The sequence below is a fragment of the Dermacentor variabilis genome, chromosome 3, assembly GCF_050947875.1.
Source record: "Dermacentor variabilis isolate Ectoservices chromosome 3, ASM5094787v1, whole genome shotgun sequence".
Classification (NCBI taxonomy): Eukaryota; Metazoa; Arthropoda; class Arachnida; order Ixodida; family Ixodidae; genus Dermacentor; species Dermacentor variabilis.
The window spans coordinates 160,609,428-160,628,965 of record NC_134570.1 but is presented as its reverse complement, the minus strand read 5'-3'; the positions used below and the strand labels follow the sequence as shown (position 1 = coordinate 160,628,965).

Genomic DNA, 19,538 nt, shown 5'->3' with positions numbered 1-19,538 from the left:
GTCTTGATCTTGCAAGCATATTATACAACATAAGTTTAAGGGAAGCAGGAGTCCCAAGAAAACTTGCAGCACAAAAAGCCATGTGTTCAGTTATTAGCATTACTCAAAAGTTGATAGGCATTTGCATTGAAAGATTATTAGTAATATGAATACCTATGTACAAGGTGCTTAATAAGAAGAGTCTTTAATTTTGTAGGTAAATGTGTTAAAAGGACTAGTCATGATGTGAAAATCTCTTCATTTTACTTTTACCACCCCACCTTACCACCATTTTACCTTTACACACACACACACACACACACACACACACACACACACACACACACACACACACACACACACACACACACACACACACACACACACATATATATATATATATATATATATATATATATATATATATATATATATATATATATATATATATATATATATATATATATATACCATGGCACCCATTTCGTAATTCTAATGCTCCATACGATAGAAAATATGATAGAAAATTGGACAAGTTGTTGAAGCTTCATGGCAGCTACTGCATGACAGATGCCGACAAAAGTAATAGAATGGGACAGGATACAGCACTATCAAATGAAGTTTATTGAAAGAAAACAACCAATATATAACACACATCACGTGACCAACACCCGTCCCCCTAGCATATGCAGATACATACCAAAACAACCTTCACATCACCGAATGCACATGTTTTGACGGCAACACACATGTCACGGCTGATTAATCAATGTAAAAAAACAATTCCTAAGGCACAATGCAACTCAGTGGTTTTACTTAAGATCTAACACGGCAACCTCGCTATCTTGCAGCGAGATGGATGGCTGGCTAACACACAGTGTGCTTTTCTTTCTAATGTGATAAGCCTCCATTAATTCATGTGAGAGCTTTTCACAGTGTGTGAACAGCAGAATAGTACTTTCAAAAACTGGATGACGCCCAATGCTGCAACAATGCACAGAAAGGTGTGGATGCGCAAAAATCCTTAAAAAAACTATGGTGCTTCCTTAGTCGAATGTTTAAGCACCTTCCAGTCTGACTGATATATATATTGTAGGCTTCAAGAAAAAGGAATCGAATAAACAACATTTCGTGTGCAAGAGACAAACTGTATGCTATATTTCACTTTGCAGTCCTCCCTGCTCAGACACCCGTTGTGAAGAATGTGCTTGTTTATTGCTTCATATATTCCCTTCAGCTTATCTTTAAATGAAAACCCAATCCTCTCCTGAAACTTAGAAGCCACCTTTTTCTGCCTGTGTGACAATTAATAGAGGGGATAATGGCAACTTTGTTCCGCTCTTACTCCTTAAGCTTCTTCCACCCTGGTCGCACCTTAAGTTCCTTAATTAACGTGCTTCAAGATAAAAAAACCACTGAAACTGAATAACCTGCCTCATTAAGCCTTGTCACCAGATTCCTTACACTTTCAAGGATAAGGTGAGGATAGCTCTTGGTTGGGGCATCTCTAATTGCGTGAGTGGCAATACTGTACTTAAGTTTTGAATGGCTAGACCTATAATCAAGAAGGAGCTTAGAAGTTCTCAACTGACATCCCCAGCATACGGGATCCCACATAAAAGTAAGCCTGACATAAGAAGTTGCAGCACATTTTTTTTTCTGGAACTTCTAAAGTGAAGTTGAAACCTTGCTATTGTTCTCTAAATAGCTTCAGTACTTCGATGACAGCTCTGCGAAAGTTATCATTTGCTCATGAAAAACAAATAATCATCCACGTATCTGAAGATTTCAAGAGCAAGCCCACTCAGGTTTTGATTATTTTCTGGTCAACATAACTTAAAATATTACTGAGCACTGGTGCAACACCGGAACCTATGCAGATTCCAGCATTCTGGACACATATTTTACTTTCCCAACAGACCAAAATTGACCTTAAATAGAAATCAAGAAGCTCCAGAAAGTTTGCAACAAGAATTTTACACCTTTCAGCAAATTCCAGCTAACTTGTTTGCTTGTGTATGCAGTCCTTAACAAACTGCAAGAGATGCACCTGCGGCAAAGAATTGTATAAATCTTCTGCATCTATACTAAAGCCTGCCCATTTTCCCCAGATTATGCTCCTGCAGGAAGTGTACAACAGTCTGAGAGCTGGCAGCAAGGAAATGGTCGTTGATTCCCAGCCTGTCAAGGTGTGTCTGCAGAAATTCTGAAACATGAAGCCATGATTTATATTCCGACACAATGGTTCTGATATGGATTCCCTAAGCTTGTGTGTTTTGCACTGAAGAAGGCGCATAAAAGAAAACCTTTTTCCACCTTAACATCATTTGAGATTGTTGTCGAACCAAACTGATTCAACTTCGTGACAGCTCAACATTTTATGTCAGCTATATTGGTATAAATTTCATTAAAATTTATGTCAGTGGCTGACACACCCTCCTCCGGAAAAGTGCTTTCCAACATGACAACACAATGCCCTTTTTCGTCTCCAAGAAACCTCCAAGTTTCTGCCCCATACGTTAGCTCAGGTAGAAGGCAATGATTCTATGCTTGATTGTACAAAACTATATATATATATGACTTTGTATTCACCATCCAGGGCCAGGGAACAAGAGAAGCCAGACACCACTGACCAATTTCTGACTAAAAGAATTAATTTTTGACCTTATACATCTTGTTTTTACTGTACATGTCCCTCAACTCCATCCAGGTTCCCAACATTTATATCTAACAAGCTTGTCTATCACCACATACAGGGTCTGTCCTGAAAGTAATGTCAGTAAATTTATTGTGATGTGACTGTATGTCAGAGCAGTCTAACTGGATGAAACTAGCAGTGACGGAATCCAGCTAAGCAGCGGTCCGTCAGTCAGTGTGCTCCGAACATCGGGGAGTGTCGGACGGGCCCGTTTGTGAGAGCTGTTTTTTATTCTTGTGCAAGTGAAAATGCAGCGCTCATTAAAACAAAGATTTGCGATCAAGTTTTGTGTGAAACTTGGCAATACCGCTGCGGAAACTGTTACTATGCTCAAGACTGCTTATAAAGAACATGCCTGGTCAGATCGGCAAGTGTTTCAGTGGCACAAAGCCTTTTGGAAGGCCGGGAAGAGGGCGACGACAAGGACTGCGCTGGATGGCCATCTACGACCACTATGACTGACAATGTGACACGAGCGAGAGAACTGTTGAACTCAGACCAACGATTAAGTGTTCGTTTAATGGCCGACACGTTAAACGTTTCGAAAACTCAAGTTCATGAAATTGTTACAAACGATATCGGCATGCGGAAGGCATGCACAAAAATGGTTCCAAAAGTGCTCACTGACAATGAAAAGTCATGCCGTGTTGAAACATGCCAAGAAAATTTCAACATGTGCAAACGTGAGCGAAAATTTTTGGACAACATCATTACAGAAGACGAGACTTGGGTATTTGAATATGACTTGGACACCAAAAGGCAATCATCTGAGTGGCACACACACTCATGCCCTCCCCAGAAGAAAGCCAGGATGAGCAAATCAAAGATCAAGATCATGCTCATTGTTTTTTTTTGACATCCACGGACTGGTTCATCATGAGTTTAAAGAACCTGGAACCACTGTGAACTCCAAGTTTTATGTGGATGTCCTTGAAAGACTGAAACGCAGGGTTCAACATATCCGGCCGGACATTGCAGACAACTGGAAGTTGCACCACGATAATGAGCTGGCCCACAGTGCCTTCATCGTCACCGACTACATGGTTAATGCAGTGGGGCCAACGATCCCCCAGCCCCCGTACAGCTCGGGCTTGGCTCCCGCCCAACTTTTTTCTGTTTCCATGCCTCAAAATACCCCTGAAAGGCAATCATTTTGGGACAGCGGACGTGATTAAAGCAGCTAGCACCACAGCATTAAAGGCCATTCCGGAGGATGACAACGCATTCGAGAGCTGGAAGTCTCGCTGGAGTCGATGTATTGACACAAAAGGAGAGTATTTTGAAGATTTTTAAACTTTTTGTAACAAAAAATTCAATAAATGATTTTTAATCGCCTTACTGACATTACTTTCAGGACAGACCCTGTACATGCACCTTGAAGGTATGTATGTGGAAAGCATTTCAACCTCTGCTTGCTTTTCTGGCATGGAATAAAACGGCCTTTTGTCTCTAAACCACTTACTTTTAAACTATTCCGTTTGGTTCATTTTTCTAACTTCTGCAGAGTTGCATTAACAACTTTCATAGTTAGCCGGCTCCGTTTTCATTCTTGCTTCCTAAAATATGCCCTCCTGTCATGCATAATTTGGAAGGCCTTCTGTTAGCAATGGGTATTGTATTTCAAGACTATCAGTGCAATGTTGCATGAAGAAACCTATTCTTGGAGTGAATTATTGTTCAGCTTGATATCATGATATTGCTGCATGGTTGTTATTTAACTCTGCAAGAGAATGGTCCTGCCATCCTACCAAGAGTGCATTTCATGGGTATTACTCTCTTTCTTTTGACATTAGTTTATGAGGCTCACAGATATGTATCTGTGTCAACAATAACACCTGACATCTAATTTTGTGCAACATGCAGTACATTTAATCAGATAAAAGTTGCATGTTTTGTCTCTTGGACCAGTCTGCTCAGTGGTAGGAGGTCAAGACCACAAATGAGAATGGCTGGCCAAGATCTGTGGTATATGTCCCGTGTTATGCATCTGACAAGATTTCATGGTGGCAAGAAGACATATCAGACCTGATGTGATCTTTCTAATTATTGTGCACAGAGTTATCAGCATGATAATATCCTTAATGCTATAAATAGTACCTCCAGCAAGCAGTCTATATGCTTATGCCTTTTTGTTGCTTATGGCAACAAAATCCAACATCCTTTGAAACATGCTCACTTGCTGTCTGATGCACAAAATGAAGAACGCTGCCTTCTCTAAATTTATTAGCAACAAGAAAGCCACTCTGGAAGCAATTATATACATACACAGCAACACACACTAAAACCTACAAATGGGAGAAAAAACACAAACTAGGCTAACAATAAAAGAAACCTGACACCCAACAAGTGTTACATGTTACTCAAGTATGCACATTCAACCTGAGTTAGAGAGGTAGATGGTCGACTCCCGCACTCCTGTGCATGCATGTGGACATGTTAAGCCTCAGCTACTCTTTCTATATCATAACTATCCCCATGTTTGTGAAATCTGGTGTACAACTGCAAGAACAATGATGGCTTGACAGGTGGTTCACATTTCAATGAGTTCTATAAGGAGGATGCATCAACTGTTCCAGCCAATGTACACATTACCAGATGAAAGCAGCCGCTTATAAACAGCACAACACCATACAGCACAAATTATATATTTGCCACGTGTTATGAAACTTACATCATTAAAGTACATTAGAATTGGTGCTAAGGCTGGTGCACAATATATGCATATACTTTAAACAATCATAAATAACGCAGGAGCTTGGAATATGATTGGCCATTCTCGGAACTGCTTTGATAATACAAAAGTCAAGGCTTTGATTTTGGCATCACCCACTCCAATTCGTTTTCTTTCTTTTTCCAATTGAAGCATTGGCAAGGTTTGTGCCATGCGCTTCGACAGTGATTTTTCCTTGTTCGCGCACGGCCATGACCATAATACAAGAAAATCGCCCCAGTAACGCAGTGGTCCCTGCCTAGTTTTTCATATACTTTACCGCAATACATTACGTATGCTTCACCGCATAACATGACTGTATTGCGGCAAAGCTGATTTTATGGAACTGACATTATGTAACGGACCTTTTGTCCTTCTGCTGTTCGCATGAGCATAAGCTCGAAAAACCACAAAATAAAGACTTGGCTTGCTGCTGGTTGATTTCTAGCTAACATTTCGAGACGTCCACGTTGTTTACAAAAAAATCGGCGAAGTTTCTCGCGCTCGGACGCGCTTCAAAAGGCAGCGTGCACATGACCACCTATAATTAAGGCAGTCATAAGCGGCAACGAAATCCACACAAGGTACATCAACTTCCACAAAGCTACTGGGCAACGCCATCAATAACTGGCACACGGGCCACCGAGGAGCTGGCAAACGCTGCGATGACATCCACACAAACCACGTCGCTTTCCACAAAGCTATTGGGCAACACGATCAGTCACAGGCACAGGTGAAGTCCGCAAAACACTACATGGGCAGAACTACTACGGCCATACTCAATCACTTCGCCACAAGCTCTCACATTTAACGACATCAAACAGCTACAATCACTCCTCCACAGCCACGGACACAGGCGAAGACCGCACGGGCAGAACGGAAGCACCGATTCAGGGCTCGATCATGGCTCGATCGTCGCGTTCATCGCTTTAGCGCCACCTATTTAAAAATAATATACGGAGCCAAGCCAAACCATTATTTAGCGACTATTTGGGTGAACCTAACGCTTTCGGGCCCTAAGCGTTCGAACGACCAGGGCACGATAACGCTTACCCCCCCTTTCCACTCCTGCGACCGGGTCGCAGGAACGGCGGCCATCATTTCCATTGAATATATCATACGGCAATTCGGCTGAAAGTAACAACACTAAACAACGTCTTGTGTAGCAATGGCGCCGTAGTGGTGTACATCGAGTGCATGGTACACCGTGCGCAACTGCAGTACCTCAAGTCGGTTATTACATTTCACGCGTTCCTGCCGTACCATGCTAGTACGGAGCAATGCGTGCGCCATTTGTCGTCATTCCGTCAGTTTCTCTTTATCTTCGTTCGAGTGAATACACCTGGTGTGACGCAAAGAACGCGCGAGGCATGAAGCGGACTGCACGTTTTCTCACGTAAGTTGCTGTTTTCATGTCGTTATGGCTATGGCTGTTATTACAGTTTATATTTTCTTGCTGCGTACCACAACCTCATGAGTTACCGCGTGCTGGGGTTTCTACCCCCAGAGCAGCGGTAAGGCTACATCTCAGGTACTAACTTCATGAACCGACGGGGGAGAGAAACATGTTCCCCGTTATCGCTCAGTAAACAATAAAAATTCATGAACCGAACATGCCACAGGAACAGGCGGTGGGATGATGATAGAAACATCTTTATTGACAGCAAGGGAGAAGTCGTGAAGGCGCTGCTAGTCACGGAGTCTGCGGCGACGGCCCACGGCCCGTGCCTCTAGGATCAGTGCCCGTCGGTACTTGCACGCGCCGTCGGGAAGGCCGCCCTCCCACTGCTCTCGGGTGCAGGACGTGAAAAGCAGCCGACCGCCATAATTGATCGTACGATTTCCTGCACGTTTGCCACAACCAAAAAAATGTTACTTATTTGGGGCGCTAATGATATACAAAATCGCATGAAACGTGCCATTTGAGCCAATAACACGTTCGAGCGATATAGATGTCATGTTGCCAACAGCATGTACAAATAAATATTGCATGCAATTTCCAGTACTAGTTTTTAAATGTAGCCCGATTCGTAGGGTTGCGGGCGACGGCTTGAAGCACTTTTTAGACCTGAAAGTGCGCGGACTCGAGGAGGGTGAGCGATATATTGGGGTCGTACGGTGACTAGAAGTATGACTGTACCCATGCTTTCAGCTTTTCTTCAACGAAAGTAGCAAACAACTCTTGCGCGTACGACAGCATACTCTCAGCGACACTTCGGCACGTTTTCTATGGGCCTTTTATACGTGCTCATATGCAAGTACACTTGTGCATCCAGTGAAGAAATGAATAAATTTTTTTTTCTCAAATATTTCTTCTAACTTCAGCAGCGCTACAGTAAAACAGTGTCGCAGTCAACGTGACTACTCTATCAGGTGCATTTTAAAACAATTCTTGTCAACCATACTTCCGCAAGCGAGCTTAAATGTAAGATTACTTTGTAATACATCTAGTTCTCATTGCTTCAGCCAACTTAAATTGTTTTTCGAGCTAGCTTGGTATTTTTCTTTTATGTCATTTTATTGTTTTGCTTGCTTGTGTCTGCGTACATCCTTTGTAACTTCACAACAGAAATGTGTTGGAGCCCACCAGTTTGCTTTGGTCAGTCTCATTACTTTATTCATGTTAAGTATACACAATTGCCGTTCTTTATGCCGTCTGCTCACAACACTTCTTCTTTACAGATAACACAGCAGCCCAAAAATTACCTTATCGGTTGCTTTGGAGGTGCCACCGTGCTTGCCGTTCATATCGAAAGGTGGCCTTGGAGTGTGACACACGACACACAGGTGATTGGGTATGTTTGCTATACTCCTGCTAGGTGTCACCCATACATTAACAGCAATGTCATGTGTTCAACAATGAAAATTCATTGCAAGCTGAAGGCCACAAGCCCTTAATAAGGGTATCATGGGACAATGTTACCATGAAATAAAAGGATGGTTATAGGCACCCTCCCTCTACTGCTGTGCGAATGAAACATACCTGTACCTCTTCCTTTTTCCTTTCATGCTGCCATCCCCCTCTTCCCTGCAGGGCAGTAAAGCAAACCTCCACCCAGTCATCCTCCCTGCTTTTCTTTTTTTCTCTCTTTTTCTAATGTTATTGTTTCTCTGGAAGAGGCTTGCATCATTCTTAATAACACCCTGCTTGTGCTTCCTGGTGTACCTTGGTCATATAAGACGTGTTGACCTAGCAGTGTGAGGTGTAGTCCTGATTAAAACATTTCAGATACATACACATAGTTCAACTCACACAACGCTGTTTATTGAATAATACCGTTGCAACATGTATGGTGTCATGCATTACATGTGCCTTGACCATATCACATTAATCTGGTTATTAACAATTGCTATGACAACGTAAACATGTTGTTCGGCAACCATCTCTTTGCACGTGACACATGGACAATAACATTTGCTGTAACAGTGTAAACGAGGCATCCAGAGAAATTAAATGCATGCATTAATCACGCCATACTGCTGTGTTACACAGCGTTAGGTTGTATACATCATCACGTGACGTACACCATCACAAACAATTGCTATGTTAGACTGTGTTACATTGTACAAACTGCAGTGTTGCGACATCCTTTATTTCTGGATGTTCTCGAAATGGAACGTGCTGTTTAACTCTTTCAAATAACTGCAATTTGCATGGATTTAAACACAATTTGAACCTGTACTTGCAAACTAACACAGCATGTTGATGTCCATGCGCATCTTTATGTGTGTTTCTGCACATCGTTACTTGGAACACAGTATGGGAACATTTACTTTATTCTCTGCATCACTTTGTCCTATGGCTGCACCATACCACATCCATCTTCACATTTACAGCCTCACTGCCACAAGCCATAGCAGCTGATGGTGACAAGGCATCCGTTACAGTTCGTAAGATCAACAGACATTTAGAAGAGGCTGTAGCATCACTTTGTGCTCACACTGCCACAAGCAAAACCGTGCTGTGTAAGTGTGTGGAGATAGAAACCCGTTGCAGTTGTGCTTGTGCTCTTCGTCTGTCTAATTTTCTATCTCCTCACTTACATGCCCTGTTGGCTACTGTGGGTTATCAAACAGGATTTTACTGCGCACCATCCTTCAACAAATCTGCTGTTAGTTGATCCTCCCCAGCTGCGTTCCTCCTTTGTATAGCTCCTAAGGCTTTCTTTACTTCTTCCGGCGTAACTTGCGGGATTGCTAATTCCTCTAGACTATTCTCTCTTCCATTATCGTTGGGACTGCCACTGCTACTGTATAACTTTCTATAGAACTCCTCAGCCACTTGAACTATCTCCTCCATATTAGTAATGATATTGCCGGCTTTGTCTCTTGACACATACATCTGATTCTTGCTTATTCCTACTTCTTCTTCACTGTTTTTAGGCTTCCTCCGTTCCTGAGAGCATGTTCAATTCTATCCATATTATACTTCCTTATGTCAGCTGTCTTACGCTTGTTGATTAACTTCGAAAGTTCTGCAAGTTCTATTCTAGCTGTAGGGTTAGATGCATTCATACATTGGCGTTTCTTGATCAGATCTTTCGTCTCCAGCGATAGTTTGCTGGTATCCTGCCTAACGGAGTTACCACCGACTTCCATTGCACACTCCTTAATGATGCCCACAAGATTGTCGTTTATTGCTTCAACACTAAAGTCCTCTTCCTGAGTTAAAGCTGAATACCTGTTCTGTAGCTTGATCTGGAATTCCTCTATTTTCCCTCTTACCACTAACTCATTGATCGGCTTCTTATGTACCAGTTTCTTCCGTTCCCTCCTCAGGTCTAGGATAATTCGAGTTCTTACCATCCTGTGGTCACTGCAGCGCACCTTGCCGAGCACGTCCACATCTTGTATGATGCCAGGGTTAGCGCAGAGTATGAAGTCTATTTCATTTCTAGTCTCGCCGTTCGGGCTCCTCCACGTCCACTTTCGGCTATCCCGCTTGCGGAAGAAGGTATTCATCATCCTCATATTATTCTGTTCCGCAAACTCTACTAATCACTCTCCCCTGCTATTCCTAGTGCCTATGCCATATTCACCCACTGCCTTGTCTCCAGCCTGCTTCTTGCCTACCTTGGCATTAAAGTCGCCCATTAGTATAGTGTATTTAGTTTTCACTCTGCCCATCGCCGATTCCACGTCTTCATAGGAGCTTTCGACTTCCTGGTCATCATGACAGGATGTAGGGGCGTAGATCTGTACGACCTTCGATTTGTACCTCTTATTAAGTTTCACAACAAGACTTGCCACCCAAGCTTTAATGCTATAGAATTCCTGTATAGAATTCCTGTATAAAGCAAGCAACAAAATCCCAATAAAGAAAGGTGTCAGGCAGGGAGATACGATATCTCCAATGCTATTCACAGCGTGTTTACAGGAGGTATTCAGAGACCTGGATTGGGAAGAATTGGGGATAAAAGTTAATGGAGAATAACTTAGTAATTTGCGATTCGCTGATGATGTTACCTTGCTTAGTAACTCAGGGGACCAACTGCAATGCATGCTCACTGACCTGGAGAGGCAAAGCAGAAGAGTGGGTCTAAAAATTAATCTGCAGAAAACTAAAGTAATGCTTAACAGTCTCGGGAGAGAACAGCAATTTACAATAGGCAGCGAGGCACTGGAAGTCGTAAGGGAATACATCTACTTAGGGCAGGTAGTGACGGCGGATCCGGATCATGAGACGGAAATAATCATAATAATAATATATGGGGTTTTACGTGCCAAAAGCACTTTCTGATTATGAGGCACGCCGTAGTGGGGGACTCCGGAAATTTTGACCACCTGGGGTTCTTTAACGTGCACCTAAATCTAAGTACACGGGTGTTTTCGCATTTCGCCCCCATCGAAATGCGGCCGCCGTGGCCAGGATTCGATCCCGCGACCTCGTGCTCAGCAGCCTAACAACATAGCCACTGAGCAACCACGGCGGGTGGAAATAATCAGAAGAATAAGAATGGGCTGGGGTGCGTTAGGCAGGCATTCCCAAATCATGAACAGCAGGTTGCCATTATCCCTCAAGAGAAAAGTATATAATAGCTGTGTCTTACCAGTACTCACCTACGGGGCAGAAACCTGGAGGCTTACTCAAAGGGTTCTACTCAAATTGAGGACGACACAACGAGCTATGGAAAGAAGAATGATAGGTGTAATGTTAAGGGATAAGAAAAGAGCAGATTGGGTGAGGGAACAAACGCGAGTTAATGACATCTTAGTTGAAATCAAGAAAAAGAAATGGGCATGGGCAGGACATATAATGAGGAGGGAAGATAACCGATGGTCATTAAGGGTTACGGACTGGATCCCAAGGGAAGGGAAGCGTAGCAGGGGGCGGCAGAAAGTTAGGTGGGTGGATGAGATTAAGAAGTTTGCAGAGACGGCACGGCCACAATTAGTACATGACCGGGGTTGTTGGAGAAGTACGGGAGAGGCCTTTGCCCTGCAGTGGGCGTAACCAGGCTGATGATGATGATGTTACCAGCTATTTCCTTATTAATCAGGAATCGGACTCCCAGTTCTCGTCTCGCCGCTAAGCCCCGCTAGCGCAGGACGTTCCCGCTTCTAGCACTGTGTATGCTTCTTTTGTCCTCCTAACTTCACTGAGCACTATTATATCCCATTTACTGCCCTCTAATTCTTCTAATAGCACTGCGAGACTTGCATCACTAGATAACGTTCTAGCGTTAAACGTGGCGAGATTCAGATTGGAATGGTGGCCTGTTCGGACCCAGGTATTCTTAGCACCCTCTGCTGTATCACGTCTGACCCCCGCCGTGGTCAGTTGCTTCGCAGCCGCTGGGGACTGACGGCCGGAGTTTGATTGTTCTATTCATATAGGAGGTTGTGGCCAAGTACTGCAAAGGGGTGGCCAATCCTGCTCTGGTGAGTGAGAGCTTTACCGGTTCTGGTCATTGGGATCTGGCCGTGCTCCAGGCCTGTTTATGCAATTTTATCAACACGTGGATATTTTTAATCCGGTGGAAAATTGCGCGGCACCGGGATTCGAACCACGGTCCTCTTGCACAAGCGGAGGTTACTCTACCTCTATGCCACAGCTGCATCCTGCAGCCATAAGTCACTCGACATATGGTCCCACTATTGGTAAGTGCCCATGGCACCAGCCGATCGCCCCAAAAAAGCCGTTTTACCACCAGGCAGCCTGTATGAACTTAACGTTCTGCCGTTAGGTCTTTGTAATGCTCCTGCTACCTTGGATCGGATGATGACAATGTCCTCCGTGGTCTAAAATGGAAGACGTACTTATGTTACTTTGAAGACGTGGTCGTCTTCGAAATTGGCCTCTCATCTGTGCTGTCTCGAGCAGGTCTTGCAGCTCTTAAGTAACGCAGATCTCCAACTCAATACGAAGAAATGTCGGTTTGGAGCCAGGCAACTAACGATACTCGGACACGTGGTTTCCAAAGATGGCATATTGCATGATGCTTCTAAACTTCCCGCATTCACGGATCTCGCGAAATCAACGAACCTGAAGGAAATTCGAGGCCTCATCGGGCTCTGCTCATACTTTCGTCATAGTATCAGGAATTTTGCTTCTATCTTTGCTCCGTTAACCCAACTACTGTGAGGCGACACTGGCCGTTCTTCCTGGTCCCCAGCTTGTGACGGCGCGTTTACAACGTGGCGCCGTCTGCTCAGAGAACCACCCGCAATGCGCCATTTCGACTCCATGGCTTCCACAGAAGTTCACACGGACGCCAGCGGCTTTGGACTTGGTGCTGTCCTCGCTCAGCGCAAAGTGGATACGGTGACTGCGTGGTAGCCTACGCCAGCAGGACACTAATCAAGGCTGAATCTAATTACTCCGTAACTGAAAATTAGTGCTTAGGTATTATTTGCCCTTTGGAAAATTTCGAGCATACTTGCACGGCCGTGCCTTCGGCGTCATTACCGAAGGCCCTATGTTGGCTGTCGACATTGAAAGAACACTCAGGCCGCCTCGACCATTGGGCCCACGGCCTACAAGATTTCCATATGCGCATTGTCTAACGGTCTGGCCGCAAACACAGCGACGCGGACACTCTGTCTAGCTCCCCCATGTCAAGCGACACGACTTGCCGTTCTGCTATCGATTCCCTGTTTTCGTGACCAGCACTCATCAATATGGCTGCGGAGCAGCTCAAAGATCTGTGATTTGCGCCTCTTTCGGATTGCCTATCGGACTCCCCGGTGTCCCGCCTTTCCGTGCTCTCCACCGTCAATCTTCTCACTTTACTGTACGGGATGGACTGCTCTATCGCCATAACTACGCTTCAAACGGCCGCAAATTGTTGTTCTTCGTGCCTCGCCACCTCCGCGCAGATGTGTGCTCCGCTTTCCATGCAGACCCACAATGAGCCCACGCTGGACTCTTCAAAACGTACACCGGGCTCCGCTTCCACATTTATTAGCGTTGGAAGTACACTTTTCTGCAGAAGTTCATCCGCTCACGTTCAGAACGCCAACGCCACAGTCCTCCTGCTCGCCGTCGTTTTGCTGCCTTGCCGCCAGTCCCGTGCCGCTCTCGACCATTCGAACGCGTCGGCATCGAGCTCTACGGGCCTCTACCCTACACACCTGCTGGAAATCACTGGATTGTTCCTGCCGTATATCACCTCCCGCGTTGTGCAGAAACAGCTGTCCTACCAACCGCCACAGCCCGTGACATTGCGTCGTTGCTCTCGCAGCGCTTCCTACTTCTCCAAGGCGCGCCCTTGCTCTTCGCGCGCGCCCGTGCGAACTTCTCATTGAAGAGGACGTGCCTTCCTTTCCGAGGTAGTTACAGCGCTCCTTACTGCATGCCGTACTGTCATAACTACTGCCTATCACCCACATACTAATGCCATGACCGAGCGATTCAGGAGCACTTTGGGCGATATGTTATCCCTGTACATTGCGTCCCACCCCACCAACTGGGACCTCGTTTTACTTTGTCTTACGTACGCATACAACACCACCTCACACGCCACGACAGGCTTTTCCCTATTATTCCTCGTATATGTCCGCGAACCTTTCCGCACCTTTGAGACAATTTCCCCTCCCGACCTGGGCCATCAGAGTGCAGGCCACTGTCTGAAGCTTCCAGATACGGCTAGGAATGCCGCCAGCTAGCCCGCTCTTGCACGACTGAAGACCAATGGGAGCGAAAGTTCCGTCGCGATCTCGACCGACCCACCAGCTCTAATCGGGCGGAGTCTGTAATCTAGCTCTGGATACCTTCCACCACCTCCGTTCTTTCCTCTAAACTCCTAGCCAAGTGCCACGGTCGTCCAAGAGACGCCTCCTGTAATTTACCCTGCCGAGGCTCTCACTCTGTCCGCTGAATAAAGGCACCGTGGAAGTGAGATGAGACGGTGCCCGCGCAGCAACGCAAAATTTACTACGACCCAGTCGTCTTCTCCTCCCTAGGATGGCGACCTCTTCTCCGTGGGGAAGTTGTAGCGAAGAAGACAGGCCTGCGCTTCAGGCGCATCGTCAACACCTCGCTCGAGAACGGAGCTCGCGCGCTCGGTGCTGGACGATTGATTAACAGACCGGTCTGTGTGTCGAGCAACGTTCTCGGTTCTTAATTAAGCCGCCATAAAATATAAAGGCATATATATATATATATATATATATATATATATATATATATATATATGGTATTGAAAGAGTGAGGCAGACAATCGGCCATCCGCCAGAACGGCTCGTTTTGCCTCTTTTTCTCTCGCGTACAACCCACTGTACCGGTGAAAAATGGCACGACAGAAGTAAAAGAAGGATCTCATAAGAGGAGGTCATTAAAGAAGGCTCATGCAAACAAATTGCCATGGCGAAAGCCAGTGTGTCGAAATTACCAGCCTTTGCTGATGTTGCTGTCACAGATGGGCAATATAGCGAGAAATAAATCATGTTGAAATATTTACGTCGAGGCGGCCAAAGCGACTTGCTAGAGGCTGAGTAAAAGTGTTTGTATCAGCCTTTCATAACAGAGAAGGTAAAGTATTTCGGGGTAATAAACTATGGTTTATTACCAAGAGCTGATTCATATTTCGGTCCTAAAAAGCAAAGTTTTGCATCGATCTGATACACCTATCCCATTAGTATAAACAGCACATGGCATAATCTATCGCACTCAAGGGGCACAGGTGTGCTAATATGGTGAACAGTTCTCTATGACTTATTTACGTTGTTGCCTTTTCCTAACTATGCAGAACTGGTTCTTGATATCATGAAAGTGCCGTGCTTCAAAACGAAAAAATATATCTTCATTTACTTATCTCTCTGTGGCGGGTGGTGAGACTTGGTTGTCAGCCGGAGCGAAAGACGTACCTTTTATTTCAACTAAAACGCTGGAATGCGACATTCGTTCCATAAAGAGAAGAATTAACAGCGGAAGGACTGAGAATTCTAAAGTGCTAATACATGCAATCACTGAATGTCACATTATCAAGGCACGTGCGTCATACATCATAGTTTCAGCTGGCAAACTGAAGGCCTAGTTACTGCAAACAGCGGAAACATATGAACAAAATAAATTCCCTAAAATACATAGCATGAAGAAGGCAAATGGAACGGAAACGCCATTATGGAAATTGAATATCGTGCTTAACAACACCTAGGCTTAACATAGGCTGGTTTTGTAAGAAAACGAATGGCAACCACAGCACGGCGTGTAGCTTACACAGCGTGTTCTGCTTGCTGTTTCTTCCCGCATCGCGCCTTACCACATCATACATCACGTATACACACGCCTTGCCTGGATGACATAGTTGTTTTCTCACAGGCTTTTCCGACACATCTCGCCCGTCTGCATGACACCCTGACCTGTCTCACTTCAGCTGGCCTACAGCTCAACCTCAAGAAGTGCCGTTTAGCTGCCCGAAAATTAACAGTCTTGGGTGACGTTGTCTCGAAAGACGGCATCTTTCCTGATTCCGACAAGCTTCGCGCAGTCACCGAGAGTCCGAAGCCCACATCCGTCAAAGCCCTGCGAAATTTCATAGGCCTCTGTTCTTATTTTCGAAGCTTTGTGCGCAACTTTGCCTTTATTATCGCAACCTTGACGAAGCTGCTTACCGCAAGCAAATGCATTTCCACGTGGTCATCAGTATGCGACGAAGCCTTTGACAAGTTACCCGAGTTGCTGACTTTACCGCCAATACTTCGCTATTAAGACCCAACTGCGCCGTCACAGGTTCACACCGACGCCAGTGGTGTCGGCCTTGGTTCGGTCTTGGCCCAACAGAAAACCATGCATGAAGAATACGTCGCGGTTTATGCCAGCTGTCCCCTTAAAAAGCTGAGATGAATTACGCCGTTACAGAGAAGGAATGCTTAGCCATCATTTGGGCATTGGGCAAGTTTCATTCTTATCTCTAGTGCCATCCTTTCAGCATCATCACTGACCATCACGCCCTTTGTTGGCTCTGCTCCTTGAAAGACCCGTCAGGATGCCTCGGCCGTTGGGCACTTCACCGGCAGGAATATGACATTCGTGTCATATACCACTCTGATAGAAAGCATTCCGACGCTGACGCGCTCTCCTGCTTGCCGATGACACGGCATGCGGCTTCTATTTCCGTCCCTTCTCCGATCTCAGACCCGTCACTACCGACGGTAATTGTCATGCCCTCCGAACAAAGCTAGGAGCCATCGCTTGCCCTGCTGCTCGCCTACCTTGCAGCTCCGTTGGTCAGTTCTTCAACGTGGGCGCTATGCCGTGAAGCAGCCCCCCTTGCCGTGCCAGACAACACCCTCTGCCAGCGCAAGTATATGTATGCCTGACAGTCGAAAATCGCTTCTGGCTATCCCACGTCACATGCGCTATGATATGTGCGCGTTGTTCCATGCTGACCTTCAAAGTGCCGATGCCGGAGTGATAAAAACCTTCACAAGGCTGTGTCAACGATATAACTAAGGTGGAATGTATCGGTTTGTGCAGCAGTACGTTCGATCATGGAGCGCCTGTCAACAAAGCAAAATTGCCCCACGGCGCCCTGCTTGCCCACTACAGCCGCTACTGTGCGCTGCTGGACCATTCGACCACGTCGGCCTCGACCTCTATAGCCCGCGCCCATACAACGAATTTGGAAACCGCTGGAATATTGTTGGCGTCGATCACCTGACGCGGCGCTACGCCGTACACCACGGCTCTTCCCGCCGCGACCGCGCGCTACGTTGCGATGTTAATTCTTCGCAACTTCATGCTTCGCCACGGTTCTCCTCGAGAACTACTCAGCGACAGGGGGATCGTGTTTTGTGAGAAGCAATACAATCCCTCCTTCGCGAGTGCCAGATCATTCACCGGAAGTAGAACGGTAAGACGAGCGGTCTCACGGAGCGCTTCAGCGGAACACTGGGCGACGTGTTGGGTATGTACGTTTCGTCCGACCAGACCAATTGGGATACCGTACTCCCGTTCGTTAATTTCGGTTATAACACCGCGACACAAGCGGCCACCATTTTTTCACCTGTTTTCCTCTTGTATGGGCGTGAGCGTTCGTGTCTTCTGGATATTATCCTGACCTACCGACCTGACGCTTCGGACTGCACAACTATTCCAAATTCACCCGATACGCTGAAGGTTACCGCCAGCTGGCTCGTTCCTTGACCAGCGAGGACCAGGGGCGTCAGAAGACAAGACGCTAGATGCATCAGGCCACGCACACCTTCCCTGCTGGTTCCCTTGTTTGGCTATGGATACCGCCTTTCATGCCTAGCCCTTTCTTGTAAACTATTTGCGCGGTACCACTGTCGGTACCGGATCATCCACGCCTCCTCCTCGCCGAGTTCGTCACACCATGGCCGACTTTCGCTGTCGAGATCTCGATGCAGCGCATGTTAGCCGGCTGAAGCCTCATATGGACCCCCTCGTATTCTGTCCTCTCTGAATCACCAGAATAGCTCTGTTTCAAACCCGGGGCCAATGTAATGAAGCAGACCTGTCTGGTGTTTCGGGTAGCAGCCCTGAGACGACGATGACGACCCGTGGTGTGATTTGCAAGAGAGCTCGGGCTGTTCGCTGCTGCAAGGCTGCTGTTTTATTACCTCTTTCTAACATTTAATTAAACATCATTACACTGCATAGAATATGCTTGCAGTTCAGCGAGATTGAATTTGCCTGGTGGCGACCACAGACGTCCCGAGCGCATGTCGGCCTAGAGTATTGTATTTCGGCATTTTCGTCTCCATGAGTTTCTATATTTTTCGTGGGGAACCCCGGAAGGTAGTGATCCAGAGTCATCGCTAGTGGACTTTGAAACTGAAAGTCAACGCGGCTCACAAGTCGACAACTAGTGAGCCACCGCAGACGTACACCTGCACACGACACTGCGCAAAGAGGCGCACCGACGCCTCCCCACCGCGAAACCGTAGGCGCCGCGCTGAAGCGGCTGCCTGAAGAGGGCGACTTTGAGAGCTCAGGTGACGTCGTTGCTCGCGGACATTGACTACATTGACTCGTGCCTTCAGAGCGATGCCGACGAAAAAGTCATCAATGTTTTGTTGGCGAAGTTGACTGCCTTGCAAAGAAAACTTACATAAATGGATGTAGCTATTGAACGGGACGTGCCATATAGCGATGCTGAAGAAGGCTATAGTCGCACAGTTGGGATAAACGACCAGACGTTCCCATACATAGCGCAGCTTGACCAGGAACTAAAAGAAGCTCACCTAAACAAATCGGTGCGCGAGAAATCGACCTGCCCCCCCCCCCCAGAAAGATGGGACCAGTGTTCCATGAAAAGTAAAACTACCGAAATTAAAGTTACAGCGATATGGTGGTGCCACAAAACAATAGCAGCCATTCTAGCAACAATTTAGACACGCCGTTCACAACGCTGCGCTCAGCAACTCCAAAAAATTCCTTCATCTGCGATCAACGTTCACAGGAAAAGCACTCAGTTTTGGAAGGCATTCAGGCGACTGGAGAAAACTACGATGCGGTGCCGCTATCAATGTCCTCAAAGAATGCTTCGTTCGACCAGGTGTCCTAATTCAAGAACAACTGAAACAGCTTCTCGACTTGTCATCGGTACGCAACGCAAACGAGGCGAGCTCTTTACGACGACTGTAACATTGCCTACAGCATAATATGGCTGCGCTAACACGACTCTTGGCGTGCAGAATAGCAGTTATGGAGCCATTTTATGCTTTGCACTGCTCAGTATGCTA

The 19,538-nt window shown here is 46.0% G+C and overlaps 2 long non-coding RNA genes across 2 annotated transcripts; one reads left to right on the top strand and one right to left on the bottom strand.

Annotated features, from left to right (window-relative positions):
• The first annotated feature begins 6,550 nt into the window (after window positions 1-6,550).
• Window positions 6,551-9,355, top strand: LOC142576474 (uncharacterized). The gene is made up of 3 exons (XR_012826852.1): window positions 6,551-6,783; window positions 8,070-8,182; window positions 9,225-9,355. It is a non-coding gene; the product is annotated as an uncharacterized LOC142576474 (long non-coding RNA).
• LOC142576475 (uncharacterized) lies at window positions 7,024-8,482 on the bottom strand. The gene is made up of 2 exons (XR_012826853.1): window positions 8,371-8,482; window positions 7,024-7,231 (listed from the first exon to the last, which is right to left on the bottom strand). It is a non-coding gene; the product is annotated as an uncharacterized LOC142576475 (long non-coding RNA).
• Window positions 9,356-19,538: the final 10,183 nt, after the last annotated feature.